Raw genomic sequence first — 14,911 nt, 5'->3', positions numbered from 1 at the left:
CAGTAAGAGAGGAACAACAATAAGTAATAATAAAAGAACAATTATAATAATACATTGTAATAAAAGTTAGGTGAATGTGGTCTCTCTCTCAAAATATCTTATTGTACAAATTTAATGCCTTTTCCTTCTTAACTAAGCACTTACCATGCACTGTGGCCATAACTTTTGCAAGTCTGAGGTGCGACAGCAAAACTAGCACGAATTCCTTTTTCCTTTTCTTTTTTCACAATTTCACGGATAGAAGATTAGTTCTTACTGCAGATCTTAGAAACACCAGGATAAGTTTTTTTTTTTTCTTTCCTTATTATTTGGAGAACTTTCATCTTTTCACTTAAAGAAAGCACTCCACAGCTTCTCTATGGTATATCCAAATTGCCAGCATCACTACTCTTGTGCTTTGAGGCCATTACTAAGTAAAATAAGGGTGACTTGAACTCAAGCACTGTGATGCCGCACAGCCAATCTGATAACCAAGATGGCTACTAACAGGCAGGGATAGACTGGACAAAGGGATGATTCATGTCCTGGATGGGATGGAGCAGGTGGGCACGAGATTTCATCCCACTACTCAGAATAGCCGACAATTTAAAACCTATGAATTGTTTATTTCTGGGATTTTCCATTTCATATTTTCAGATCACTGTTGACCTCTGGGGACAAACCTCAGAAAGCAAAACCGTGGATAATGGGGGAATACCGTACTCTGGAGTTGAGATTAACATTCTCTACTACTTCAGTTGTTTCCTGATGAATGTTAAGTCATCTCAATACCTAAAGCAAACAAACAAAGAACAATGGAAAATATTTTAAGTTCTTCTTGAGATCTCTGGATTTTTCATGTTGACATCCCCTGAGCACTGAGATGAGCTCTAGCTACTTAAAAAAACCTAAATTCTTGAAGCAGTTATTTTATTGTACTGAAACCATGCATCTCAGACTGGGGCTTGAACCCACAGGCCAGGACTTGAGCCTGGCCAAAACCCAGATTGGAACATGAACCCATGGTCTTTTAACTGAGATCACACACATGGTCTCAGGACTTAATGAAGCTCAGGTTCTTGATGTCTCATCACAGAAAGAATTCAGTGAGGGACAAAGTGATAGGTAAGAAGTGGATTTATTTAGAGAGAAACACTCCACGGACACAGAGTGGGCCATCTCAGGAGGAGAGAGCGGCTCCAGGGTATGGGGATGTCAGTTTTTATAGAGGTGGGTAATTTCATAGGCTAATGAGTAAGAGGAGTATTCCAGCTATTTTGGGGAAGGGGTGGGGATTTTCAGGAATTGGGCCACTGCCCACTTTTTGACATTTATGGTCGGCCCTGGAACTGTCATGGTGCCAGTGGGTGTGTCATTTATCATGCTGGTGTGTTACAGTGAATGTATCCTGAGGCTTAAGTCGACTTGTCTGCCATCTTGGACCTATTTGGTTCTAATCAGTTTATGTCATGTCCTTGGGCAATGTCATTCTTTTAAAGGTTGTGCCCTGCCCCCTTCCCTCCTGTTTCAGTACCATTTTATTTTGTAATGTCTCACAACTCTATTTTTAAATTTTTTTTTTTTTTTGCATTACGCAGGCCTCTCACTGTTGTGGCCTCTCCTGTTGCGGAGCACAGGCTCCGGACACGCAGGCTCAGCGGCCATGGCTCACGGGCCCAGCCGCTCCGCGGCATGTGGGATCTTCCCGGACCGGGGCACGAACCCGTGTCCCCTGCATCGGCAGGCGGACTCTCAACCACTGCGCCACCAGGGAAGACCCTATTTTTAAATTTTTAAAATTTTCAGTTTAAAACATTTTAATTTGGTTTTATTTTATTTTGTCATATTGTTTCATAGAACGCAATGCATGAATACTAGATGCGCAGTTCCATGAGTTTTGACAATTGCATACACCTGTGTGGACAAGTAATGCTGTCTGTCATTTCAGTAAACAAAGACTGTTGCCTGCCATTCAGGTAAACAATGAATTATGCCCTCCATCAAGCCATCAGCCACTGCAGGCCCCCCCACCCCCCCACCCCCCCAATCAGAATCCTGAGGGGATTTCAGGATGGAGATAAACTGAACACGGGCTCTAGATAGTTGAGATGCATATCAAAGGAATAATTGACAGCCCAGACTCTTGCATCTTTCTATACATAGAAAAACACTAAAATCATTAACTTGAGATGTCTGTTTTTTGTGATTAGCGGTAATCTTTTGATGTTGGACTACTACACATTCCTTTTGTTTTTTCCAGCAAAAACTCCTATATAGCCTGGCTCCTCCCTTACCTCTTTGGAACAGTTCCTCAGAACTATCTGAGAGGCTGATTCTCGGGCTATATAGTCCTCAGTAATGTCCCCAAATAATAAAACATAACTCTCAACTTTTTGGTTGTGTGTTTTTTTTAAGTTGACACCTGTGTAAACCCAATTAAGGTATAGAGCATTTTCATCCCTCTGGAAAGTTCCTTTGTGCCTCTTTCCAATCAATCTTACTCACCCCAGCCTAACTCCAAGTAACCACTGTTAGGATTTCTATTACCATAGGTTAGATAGGTAGACTTGTTTTGAACCTATGTAAATGGAATCGTGCAATATGCACTTTCCTTTCTGTGTCTGGATTCTTTTGCTCAACATAATGTATAATGTCATTGAGATGACAAGTCTCTTGTTTGCGTTGTTCACGTATCAGTAGTTTGTTCCTTTTTTGTTTTTTATTGTGGTAAAAGATAAAATTTACCATTTAAGCATTTTTAAGCGTGCAATTCAGTGGCACTAAGTACATTCACAGTGTGGTGCAACCATCACCACTCTCTATTTCCAGAACTTGTTCAACATCCCAAGCTGAAACTCTGTACCCATTAAATAATAACTCCCTATTCCCCTCTCCCCCAGCCTCTGGTAACCACTATTCTACCTTCTGTATTAATTTGTCTATTCTAGGTACCTCATTTAAGTGGGTCCCAGTCATTTTATGGCTTTTTAAATACCTCAAACAATATTATACCTTTAAATAAAAACCTGCATATGTACACACATGGAAAAATTGGAAACATAATTTTCTAACATGTTTAAAAATCTTAAAAAGGAAGAGTTTCAATAGGTTTTTTAACTTACTTGTGAAAAATAAGAATTTGACAATATCCAATTAATTTCTAAGAATAACTGATTGACCTTAGGGAAAATGGAAAACTTTCTTAACCAAATTTCAATAAAACATTTATATAATTATTATATAGGGTTGAAAAATAAGTATTATGATTTAGTAAACTTAGCCAATAATATATTTCTACATATTGTTTTGAAGTATTTTTTTAGCTTTGACAGAATTTAAGTAAACTTAAAAAAACTGAACAGAGAACCAGACCTCTGACTGTTTCATTGCAAAGTGCTAAATCAAAAATTACAATTGTGGGCTTCCCTGGTGGCACAGTAGTTGAGAGTCCGCCTGCCGATGCAGGGGACACAGGTTCGAGCCCTGGTCTGGGAAGATCCCACAGGCCGCAGAGCAACTAAGCCCGTGCGCCACAACTACTGAGCCTGCGCTCTAGAGCCCACGAGCCACAACTAATGAGCCCATGTGCCACAACTACTGAAGCCCGTGCTCCTAGAGCCAGTGCTCTGCAACAAGTGAAACCACTGCAACGAGAAGCCCACACACCACAACGAAGAGTAGCCCCCTGCTCATCGCAACTAAAGAAAGCCCATGCACAGCAACAAAGACCCAACGCAGCCAAAAATAAATAATAAAATAAATTTAAAAAAAAATTACGGGCTTCCCTGGTGGCGCAGTGGTTGAGAGTCCGCCTGCCGATGCAGGGGACGCGGGTTCGTGCCCCGGTCCGGGACGATTCCACATGCCGCGGAGCGCCTAGGCCCATGACCCCATGGCCACTGAGTCTGTGTGTCCGGAGCCTGTGCTCTGCAACGGGAGAGGCCACAACAGTGAGAGGCCCGCGTACTGGAAAAAAAAAAAAAATTGTGGCATATTCAATTATATTGCTCTTATTAATTATATTGTTATCACTAATAATGATATTTTTCATAAGAGCAAAATTTTTCTACCAATAACTAAAATAAATATTTTCTAATGCACATGATTTAGCTTGGTGTTTATATGTGTATTATTAAAAGTTGGTATATATGTATATGTATATTAGGAGTACATGCTAAAACTTTTTTTAACCCAATATATCCAAAATACTATTTTAACATGCAATTGATAAAAAATTAATCATGAGATATTTACATTCTCTTTTTTCATACCGTATTTGAAATCCAGAGCATATTTTACACTTATGTACCTTTCAGTTAGAACCAGCCACATCTCAAGGGCTCACATTATGGCTACTTTACTGGACAGCACAGCTCTGGAGAGCTTTAATTATCATTTAACTTCCTTATTTTTAATGTCATTCCTAACTCTGGCTGTTATATTCTGGACTAGGCTGTGGAAAACAGGCAAGTGTAATATATTTTTCCAGCAATCTTTCAAAAGAAACAACAAAAATCAGGAAGCAAAAAATCTGTCGAGAATAGTATATGCCTATGTATGTGTGGGTTTATTGGAAAAAGTCTAGAGTTTTTGGACCTTTGCATCTAGAATTTCATCTCTACTTCTTTACCAGGTAGAATCTACACTAGGAAAATCTCAATGTAGGTGCAGAACTTCTATTTGCCTGTCTCCAAAGTAGGATTTTAGAGGGAACCCTCCTACACTGTTGGTGGGAATGTAAATTGGTGCAGCCACTATGGAAAACAGCATGGAGGTTCCTCAAAAAACTACAGTTGCCTTATGATCCAGCAATCCTACGCTTGGGCATATATCTGGACAAAACTATAAGTCAGAAAGGTACATGCACACTTATGTTCATAGCAGCACTATTTACAATAGCCACATGGAAACAACCTAAATGTCCATTGACAGATGAATGAATAAAGAAGATGTGTGGCATATATATATATATATATATATATATATATATATATATATATATAAAATGGAATATTACTCAACTGTAAAAAAGAATGGAATAATGTCATTTGCAGCTACAGGAATGGACCTAGAGATTATCATACTGAGCGAAGTAAGTCAGGAAGAGAAAGACAAATATGATATTGCTTATATGTGGAATCTAAAATATGACACAAATGAACATATCTACGAAACAGAAACATAGAGAACAGACTTGTGGTTGCCAAGGAGGAGGTAGGCAGGGGAGAGATGGATTGGGAGTTTGGGACTGGCTAGCAGATGCAAACTATTATATATAGGATGGATAAACAACAAGGTCCTACTGTATATAGCACAGGGAACTATATTCAATATCCTGTAATAAACCACAATGGAAAAGAAAAGAAAGTAGGACTTTAGGTAATTATGTTTTTAACCAGAATTGTGGTATTTTAGCCACCACTTATTTCTATTAATGTGTCTGGATTGAATCAGGTGAGTGGCAGGTACTTGTTTTATTTTAACAATTCATCATCTGAACCACAGTGTGCCTGTTAAGGTTGTATATAGTATTTAAACAACGCAGATACAATCTAGTGTAGCCTTATTCTCACGGTTAAGGAAAATGTAGTAGATAATGTCTAAGAAAAGCAATTAAAAAATAAATTTATTTATTTATTTAATTTTTGGCTGCTTTGGGTCTTTGCTGAGCACGGGCTTTCTCTAGTTGCGGAGCAAGCGGGGACTCCTCTTTGTTGCGTTGTGTGGGCTTACTGTGGTGGCTTCTCTTGTTGCAGAGCACGGGCTCTAGGCACACGGGCTTCAGTAGTTGTGGCATGCAGGCTCCGTAGTTGTGGCTCGTGTGCTCTAGAGCGCAGGCTCAGTAGTTGTGGCGCACGGGCTTAGTTGCTCCGCGGCATGTGGGATCTTCCCAGACCAGGGATCGAACCCGTGTCCCCTGTATTGGCAGGCGGATTCCTAACCACTGCGCCACCAGGGAAGTCCTAAGAAAGGCAATTATTAAGCTAATTTCTATAAACATAACTCAAACAAATAAAGGCCTCAGGTAAAAACTCACCTTGAAATTAGCCACAAGAGGTGTAGGCCTGAGTGGCTGATGCAAATTGGCTTGGTTGATGCAAATACAGACTCCAGGTGAATCATCCCTATTTGTTTATTAAACCTGGAAAGGCAATAGAAGATTTTGGCTCTGGTTTTACGTTTGTCTATGAGATTGGTTATTGTTAAGCAAAAATTATAGAAACTGGTCATTCTGTGGTAAGTTGTGCATTTTAGAGCTCTTCAAGAACATCATGGTCACCTGGACAGTCTTCCACATTTTACAGCTGAAGAAACTGAGGTCTGAGGTGTGTGGTTTGGGGCTGACTCCCTGGTGTTTTGGCTCCCTGCCCTGTACTCTTCCCACCCAGCTACAAAAGGACAGGAATGAGCAACATTCAAAGGAAGACACACAAGTGGCAATAACATATATGAAAAGCTCATAATTAAAGGAAATACACATTAAAAACATAAGATATCGGGACTTCCCTGGTGGTCCAGCGGGTAAGACTCCACACTCCCAATGCAGGGGGTCCGGTTTCGATCCCTGGACGGGGAACTAGATCCTGCATGCATGCCACAACTAAGAAGTCTGCATGACGCAGTGAAGATCCTGAGTGCCGCAACTATGAAGATCCTGAGTGCCGCAACTAAGACCCGGCACAGCCAAAATAAATAAATATTTTCAAAAAACATAGGATATCATTTTTCATTTAACAAATTGGTAAAGATACAAATTTATAACAAGTGTTTTTGAGACTTTTGGGAAATGGACACATATGCACTCAGCTGCCGGATGCCTGAAATTTCACAAGTAGAGATCTGTTCCTTCGGCTTAAAGTTTTGCCTTGTTAAACATTAAAAAGAAGTAAAATATATGCTTTACTAATCAGTGACATCCCAAGAAGAATGACTGCTTCGGCTCCTTTCCTGGGAACAGGATTTCATTAGGGTAAATGGGAAAGCAAAATGCCATGGGTCCCTGCCTTATGAGTGCGAACCTGACTGTGTGCAAAAGGTCTAGAGACAGAGGCAAATGGCCTTTCTCACAGTTTACTGATGGCTGCCTCTGATAAGGATTTGAGTCCCTGAGGGGACAGGTTCAAGATGTTAGAGTCCCTTGAAGAAAAACTCCCCTCAAGAAAAATGTTTGATCTCTTTCTTTCACTCTTTATGGCTGGCATTTTGGTTTGGGGTTTATTTGGGAGCCTTCTTTCTTTTGCCTTTTTTTAAATTGAATATACAGAGAGGTTCTGTTTCTTAGAGATGACCACTAGAAGCTGAAGATGAACGGTGAAGTTATCACTTCTAAAGTTCCTTCCTTACCCAAGACCTGCGAAAGGAAAACTCTGGTAGGCTCAAGACAATGCTGCTAGATATTGGGTACCTTCTGGTCACATATCCAAATGGCAAAAAATGGGAAGCAAAAAGGCTTATCGCTCAGTTCCTTCAGATTTATGATCCTTGGTTAATATTTTTATATAAACCTTGCCTCATTCCAAAATGGGTCTGAGGCAGCATGAAAACTACTAACTACTAAATTCAATCCAGGACACTCACTTGCGGAGTAGAGTTTGCCAAAGGTCTATGGGTTTTGATGCTTAGATTCTTGCATTATGTCATTTCACAGCAGGATAAACCAACTAAGTTTATTACTATTATAAGCCCTTTTATGTTTGCATGATATTTTATTGTTTACAAAGGACTTTAAAATCCTGTTTCACTTGACTCTCCCAACAATCTTGCAAGCTAAGGAGGAAGGGTCTTATCAGTTGGCAGATGAGGAAACTGAAAATGAGCAACTTCGAACCTCGAAGTTGCTAAGTGGCAGGTAGAACTAAGGTTTAAGCCCAGCCTCTGATCCCAAGCCCCTTGTTCCTTCCACTCTCTCACATTGCCTCTCAATAAAAGCAAAGGAAAAAAAAAATCATTTGTCATTCCAATGAGGATGATGAATCCCTACCAACTTCGTTGCATGAAATTAACCCCCTTTAAAGTGTTTCCCAGCTCTTACTGCCTCAGGCAAGTCCCTGAATAGGTTTCTCTTGTCGTCTTCTGCTCTAGTCAAATCTTCAAGCAACCACCCTGCCCCTTTGGCATCACAGCCCCCTTGCTGAGCTCATTACTCCACAGGCATCATCTGGTCTCTGCTGTGACCACAGTAGCAGAGCACGCTGGTTGCCCATCAAGATCTAAGTACCCTCTTTTCCACAGAAAAGAGATGTAGCCTGGACATCCCTGCCCAGAGAGCACACTGCCCAGCCTCCCTTGCTCCTAGGTGTGCTGACAAAGCTCCAACCAATAGAACAAGAGTAAGGGTGATGTGGGGAAGTTCCATCTCCCTTACTTAGGAGGAAATTCCTGGCACTGGACTTTCCCTCCTCACCATTCCTTTTGGCTTAATTGGTGATGACTAGACTGACCTTGAAAGCTACATGTAAAGGATGACAGAGTCCCCACCAACACGGGTCCCTGAGTGTCTGTGTGGAGCAGAGATGTCCGCTAATCTGGAACTGCCACCTTGGACTGTTATGTGACAGAGAGGTCAACTTAAATGTAGTTTGAACCACTGGATTTTGGAGTCTCTCTTTACAGATGTTAGGTTTTTACTCCAGTACAGTCACTTTGGCTATTGTCCCTTGACTGTTCTTTCCTTAGCTGCTCCATCACATCTATATGAAAGTTCTCTAATTTTTCACTGTACATCAATACCACGCTACAATCTTTAATGAAACATTACAATCTGGGGACAAAGGAAGGAAATTGCTCTGAGGCAGCAGCCTAGCAGATAAGTCTGCAGTGCCCATACCAGGCCCACTTTGCTTTGCTTTATTGCTGGCCTGCTTTACCCCTTCTACGGCTCCACCCTATAATGAAAGCACTTTGGGCCTTTCTTTATCTGATGTAAAGATGGTCAATAGTGGAATATCAATTTCCTCTATGGGAAATCTTCTTCCCCCCCAAACAGAGAGCAAAAGCCAATGGCAAATAAATGTGATGTCAGCATATTTCTCAATGTCTGAGTTATTTAGTCATAAATTACACTGAGGCACCAAAAGCCCTTGTTAGCCTAAACCAAGTTCCGTCTATTCTTTTCCAGTCTCTCTCCCCTAAGAGTTCAAAACATTCTGAGGTTCATCTCACATCAAGTTACCTTGTTACACTGTGTTTTGACATTTTGCTTTTTCTGAATTCAGAAAATACTTATTTCCATTTTGTGGATAATAAAATATACCCAGAGCCACTTGGAGATAACTCTGCATAACTCTTGTGTTCTGTTTTTTTGTAAGTTATCACACTTCTTTTGGCTCAAGCCCACCGCAAACCAAGAAATCCATCCATCATTCTAATACACTCCTTGTAAGCACTCTGCACTTAAGTTCTGAATGGATAAAAAATATTTAATAATATTTTAATACAGGTTTAATAAAAATTGAAGGGTAATGCCATCAGAAATGGGTAATGATATCACTTTCTTTTCTAGATGGAGAAAACACCTCAGGAGACAAACCCCAGGGCTGTTTCACTGCTCTCCGCTAACATTGGACTCATTGACAGAATAGCCTAAAGAGAGAGAATTCAGGTCTGCTGAGGACAGGCTGACCCTAGAAAGACGAGAAGGGGTCCAGCTGCAAGACCCTTTTCTTGACCTCACCCATCAGACGATTACTCCTCTTTAGAAAGAGTGGGTGAGCTAAGGTGGAAGAAAAGGTGCAGGCTCATCCTCCACTCTCTCAAAAGATCATAGATGCTATTTGAGGGATCAAGAAAGGAACACAGGGAGAGGAAGAAAAAGGTTTCTTGAATAGTGGATATTGTCCCCCTTTTATCTTTTATATGACATTGTGCTTTCGAAGCAGAGAAACTGATAGACTTCAGGCTTTCTGCTTGAGTAGCTTCAAAGAAACCTGAAATAACAAAGAGAACTGGAGGGGAAGCCACAGCAGATGAGAGATTTCAACAGGTCTACAGAAGATGGCTAACGTATAAGGAGAGGCTAAATGATGAAATGTGGAAAGAGTTACAGTGTGGAGTATGGACGAAGGGATACAGCTCTGGAGAAAGCGGATATGCCTTGAAGAACCTAGGCAAAGTGGCTTGGAAATGCCAGGTACAAAGAGGCAGTAAGATGGGGAACCGGAGAGACTGGTATTCATTCCCGTCTGCACGTGGGGCAGCCAGCCCCGCCCACCTGCCTCCCTGAAGCCTCGCAGAAACACCTGGCAACAAGCGTTTATCACTCCCACCCAACCCTGACACAAAGCACAAGGGGTCCCTCTAATGCAATGGAACAAAGCCCCGCATGTCGGCATTTAGGAACTCCAGCCTGTTCCTCAGCTGCTCGCCTTCAAGGAAACCTGTCAATCAACACGCTTTGCCCACATATGGAAAGACATGAAAGAACAAGGAAGGAAGGGAGGGAGGGAGGGAGGGAGGGAGGGGAGGAGGGGAGGATACAAGTCTGCACCTAGATTCAGCATTGTAAAAATTCTGAAGACTAAAGGTAAAGAGAGGAGCACTAAAAACTTGGAGAAAACAGAGGAAACAGACTCACAAACAAAAGCAAAAACAGGTAATCTGTAGAGAAGTGAAAATCAAATTGATCAATTTGTCAGCATGATTGGATGCTAGAATACTAAGAAACAATGCCTATAAAGCTATGGGGGAAGGTATTTCTAATACAGAATCCTATGCATACTTAGCTATTAATCAAATGAAAGTAAAACTCTTTTTTTTTTTTTTTTTTTTTTTTTTTGCATGCAACATTTAGGGAAAAAGGAAATGGAGTCATACCATTCTATTCAGATGTACAGTGAGCAGTACGGTATGGTCCTCCATGGTACTCCTGGTCAGATCGCCCCACCTTGAACTCCCACCCTCTCCGCAGCAGGTGTGGTGGATTAAAATTGCCACAGATTTCCCCCCCCCTCCCCCCACCATCTTTCCTTCCCCTCCTTTCTTTCATTTAGAAAACATTGACTGCAGGTGGCCAGCAGAGTCAGGGCTGAGGACACAGCAGAAGAGGACTTGAAGGATTCCTCATCCCATTCAAAGTCCAATTACGAGTTCTGGCAGTGGTCCCCAAGACCTGCCCTGACTGCCTACTGTTTTTGAACTTTTAGAATCAGTCTACAGAGAGGCATGGAAAACAAGTCTGATTGCAGAACATGGTAGATGTTATCAACCTCAACGTTACAAATTACAGCAGACAGAAGTTAGGTAAAGAGAGGCGAGATGATGTTGCAATAAACATCTCTCACCTTATGAACTGAGTGTAGTTGATTGATTAAAAAAATCAATTAAAGGTATGAAGGTATCCAGCAGAGGAACTAAATCGTGTTGTATCTATTTGGAAGGGAAGGATGGTGGAAATGAGGGATAAAAGGGATCAAAATCTTCAGTCAACAAACAAAAACAAAGTAATAATATTCAGCTTAATATCAATACTTTAATATTTAATAATGCTAGATGCTATTAACTTTTATTACTACTTTATAAGCACACTTAACAAGGGCATGAATCCTATTAGCTGCTGTGTTCAGGCGTTGTGGTGTTCTTCTCCACAGGTGGCCCCCAGCCATGCTTCTGTGCTTTCCCTGCCACCCTGAACCTGGGCTGGCCCTGGGACTCACTTTAACCAGCAGAAAGTGGCAGAAGTGACAGCCTACCTGTTCTGGGCCTAGGCTTTAGGCAGGCCTGGTAGCTTCTGCTCTTGCATATTTTGGAGGCCTGAGAAACGTGTAGAAGGCCTGCTGCCCTGCTGGAGGCGTTCTGTGGAGAGATCACCAGGAGAGAGAGGCCCACCTGGGCCCAGCCTCCCAGCCAGACATGTGAGTGGAGCCATTTGGAGGTTCCAGCCCCACAGCTATCTGACTGCAGCAGCATCAGAACCCCACTTGAGACCAGCGGAAATCACCATCCTGCGGGGCTCCAGCTTACCCACAGAATTGGGAGAGATAATAAAAGGGCTGTTTTCAGCCGCTAAGTTTTGGGGTGGTTTGTTAGGCAGCAAAAGATAACTGAGACAGACACATTTAATCTTCCTCTGTCAGGTCACCTGCTTCCTGCTCAAGTTCCAGAATATCAATCCCCAAATTCCAAGAACTGAAGAGAGGGCGGGGGTGAGGAGGAGAGATAGGAGGACAGAGGGGAGAGCAAGATGTACGGTTGCTGCATGGGGTGAGTGGGAGAAAAAAGACCTTTGCGGGAGAGGAGTCAAAGGACTTTTATGCCCGTGAATGTCCAGATTCAAATTTGAACTTCTTTTTTGTGCCACTGCTATAAATACCCCACCTCTGCCTTCTCATTTTCTTCCAATGCTTAGTAAAGACTATTACCCACAAATTGCTTTAGATGAGTCAAAGTTTTGCAAAACTTAAGGAGCTGAACTTATGTCTGGACACTTCCTAGAAGAAAGCTGAGAATTCCAAGGAGAAGGCTTATTCACCACCCCCTTTCCTGTGATTTGCTTGGCTCAGAGATCTGCCTTAAGCATCACATGGTGAGCACACGTGACCTGTACCATTTCTGAGCAGAAGATTCTAGAGGCACTGCAAGTTTCCCCCAGGCGTTTTGTTCCTGGGCTCTCAGCCATGAGAAGGGCATAGCCCCTATGGGAGCCACTCCTTTAGCCTCGATCCCTGAACGAGAAGACGCACGAGCCCATTCTCAATCCACCACCTGGAGAAGAGCTGCGGCAGCCACACTGCAGCCACGGACCAGTAACAGGAGCAGGAAATAAACATTTGGTGTTGTCAGCTACTAAGATTTTGAGGTTGTCATGCAGCCTAATCTAGTGAAAGCCGATTAATATGAAGCCCAAACTCTAAAAGCTTCCAGAGGGGAAGAAAGAAATCTGGTAACTTACAAAGGGTCCAAGTCAGACAGTGTCAGACTTAAGACCAGCAAGGTAATGGAGCCCTGTCTTCACAGTTGTGAGAGGAAATTATTCTGACTCTAGAATCTATAATTGATAAAAACTATGAAGATGTACTCCCATATGAAAGCACTTAAATCTTACCATCCATGCGCTCCTTACGAAGCAAAACAAACCATATAATTATACATATATGTGTGTGTGTATATATATATATAGTATAAAATATAATGGAATAAATAAATATACACATCTATATTATATTTTATCCTATCAAGGTAAAAAGAAATAGAACCTTTTTCTTGTTAGTGTGAGGGTGTAGCGAAATAAAATATGTAAGTTCATTCATTTCTGGAGAGTTTAGCAAAACATATCCAAAAGCCTAAAACTGTTCCCACCTTTGGATTCAGCAAGTTCACTTACAGTAATTTATTGGAAGGAAATTAGAATATAGGCAAAGATTTAGCTACTAAGGTGTGTGGCATGAAGCGTTATATATAATAGTGATAATTGGAAATAACCTAATGTATGTACTAGGCAGGCACTAACTATAATGTTGTAATTTTTAAAAATTAGTCCTTTAAATAATTCATGAGTGTCTTACAAAATTTTTTAAAAAGATATATAAGGCTATACAGTAAAAAAAAAAAATTAACCTTTTTCCACCCATGTCTTCTAGCCACTGAGTTTCCTTCTTGAAGGCAACTGATATCAGTTTCCCTTTCAATCCTTCCAGAGACAGTCTTCCATATATACATTACATATAATAATATATATGCATATACATTTTTTCTTTTATGGTAGCTTGCTATCCACACTGCTCTGCCCTTGGCTTTTTATACTTAATTCTTGAATATGATTGTTCAATATTAGCACATGGAGAACTACCTCATTCTTTCAAATACGCAGAGTATTCCTTTGATGTGCACCTCTTAATTTATTTAGTCATTTTGAGAAGATCACATTTGTGGAAGATTTGTAGAAGAACATTTAATAACATGAATAGATGTTCATGATTTATTAAGGGGAAAAAATAAGGCAGCAGTTTACAAAGTGGTTGAGAGCTGTAGTAATCTACAAGTCTACAAATAGTCTCTTCTGAATGCTCAGGACACATACACATATTCACGTGAAAGCTTGGCATTTGCCATTACAAATTCCTGGAATAACACAACCATTGTGCCCTTTGTCCTACTGAGTTGGCCTTTGTAACCAGGGAAACAGCCCTGGTTCATGATCTAAAGAAATATTGGAGAGATAGTCCAGCTAAAGATAACAAACAGGGTTATATTGTCCTCTGGGTACTTGGTGATCTCTCTCTCTTTTTTCCCAGTTTTATGATTTTGACAATCAGCAATTGGTTCTCATCCATGTTGTCTGTAGGTTTTTGAAAGTGGTGACAGGTACACAGGTAACCACCATATAGAGCTTGTTTGGTGTATCTTCATCCTCATTACATTTTCTGGACAACCAAACACAGATACCGTATGGAACATTTCTTATTCCTTTGGTCCAGACAGCTTTGCTGAGCCTGGTGTCAATGTGCACACCTGGATTTCCCACCTCTCTCGAGGCAATTTCCTAATCTCTTGGAGTGTCTGAGGGGCACTCTTCTTGAAGCCCACCCCATGACGTACCTGTGAACATTGATGGTGTATTCTCTGGTCACCACCTTGTTAATGGCAGAACAGCCCTTCTTATCCTCTCCACCCTTCTCTGTGGGAGCCATTTTGCTGAGACCAGGTTGGAACTGCTTGATAATCTTAACACAGTTTTCTTTTCCATGCTCATTTGTGATGTCAGCCAGCACTGAAGTAGGGGTACCCCAGCCCCTGCTGCTTGAAGTCAACCCAGGAGTGGACCTCACCACCACCTCCTTTTGCTCACTAATAATTGAGTTAGAAATATATCAGAGAAATGGACTAATCAATAAGAGTGACCAGAGGCCTTTCAGTTCTGCAGAAACTAAAAAAAACAACCCTGGGACCTCCCTGGCTGTCCAGTGGCTAAGACTCTGAGCTCCCAATGCAGGGGGCC

General features: G+C 41.4%; 1 long non-coding RNA gene and 1 pseudogene across 1 annotated transcript; both read right to left on the bottom strand.

Moving 5' to 3' along the window:
- Positions 1 to 615: 615 nt before the first annotated feature.
- LOC132435462 (uncharacterized) lies at positions 616 to 6,093 on the bottom strand. The gene is made up of 3 exons (XR_009521548.1): positions 6,017 to 6,093; positions 3,757 to 3,945; positions 616 to 771 (listed from the first exon to the last, which is right to left on the bottom strand). It is a non-coding gene; the product is annotated as an uncharacterized lncRNA (long non-coding RNA).
- An 8,131-nt stretch (positions 6,094 to 14,224) lies between these two features.
- Positions 14,225 to 14,603, bottom strand: LOC132435378 (large ribosomal subunit protein eL31-like; annotated as a pseudogene).
- Between the last annotated feature and the right edge of the window lie 308 nt (positions 14,604 to 14,911).

The sequence above is a fragment of the Delphinus delphis genome, chromosome 12 (genome assembly GCF_949987515.2).
Source record: "Delphinus delphis chromosome 12, mDelDel1.2, whole genome shotgun sequence".
In the NCBI taxonomy this organism is placed as follows: Eukaryota; Metazoa; Chordata; class Mammalia; order Artiodactyla; family Delphinidae; genus Delphinus; species Delphinus delphis.
The sequence above is the reverse complement of the archived record's forward strand: the minus strand, read 5'-3'. Positions and strand labels throughout refer to the sequence as shown.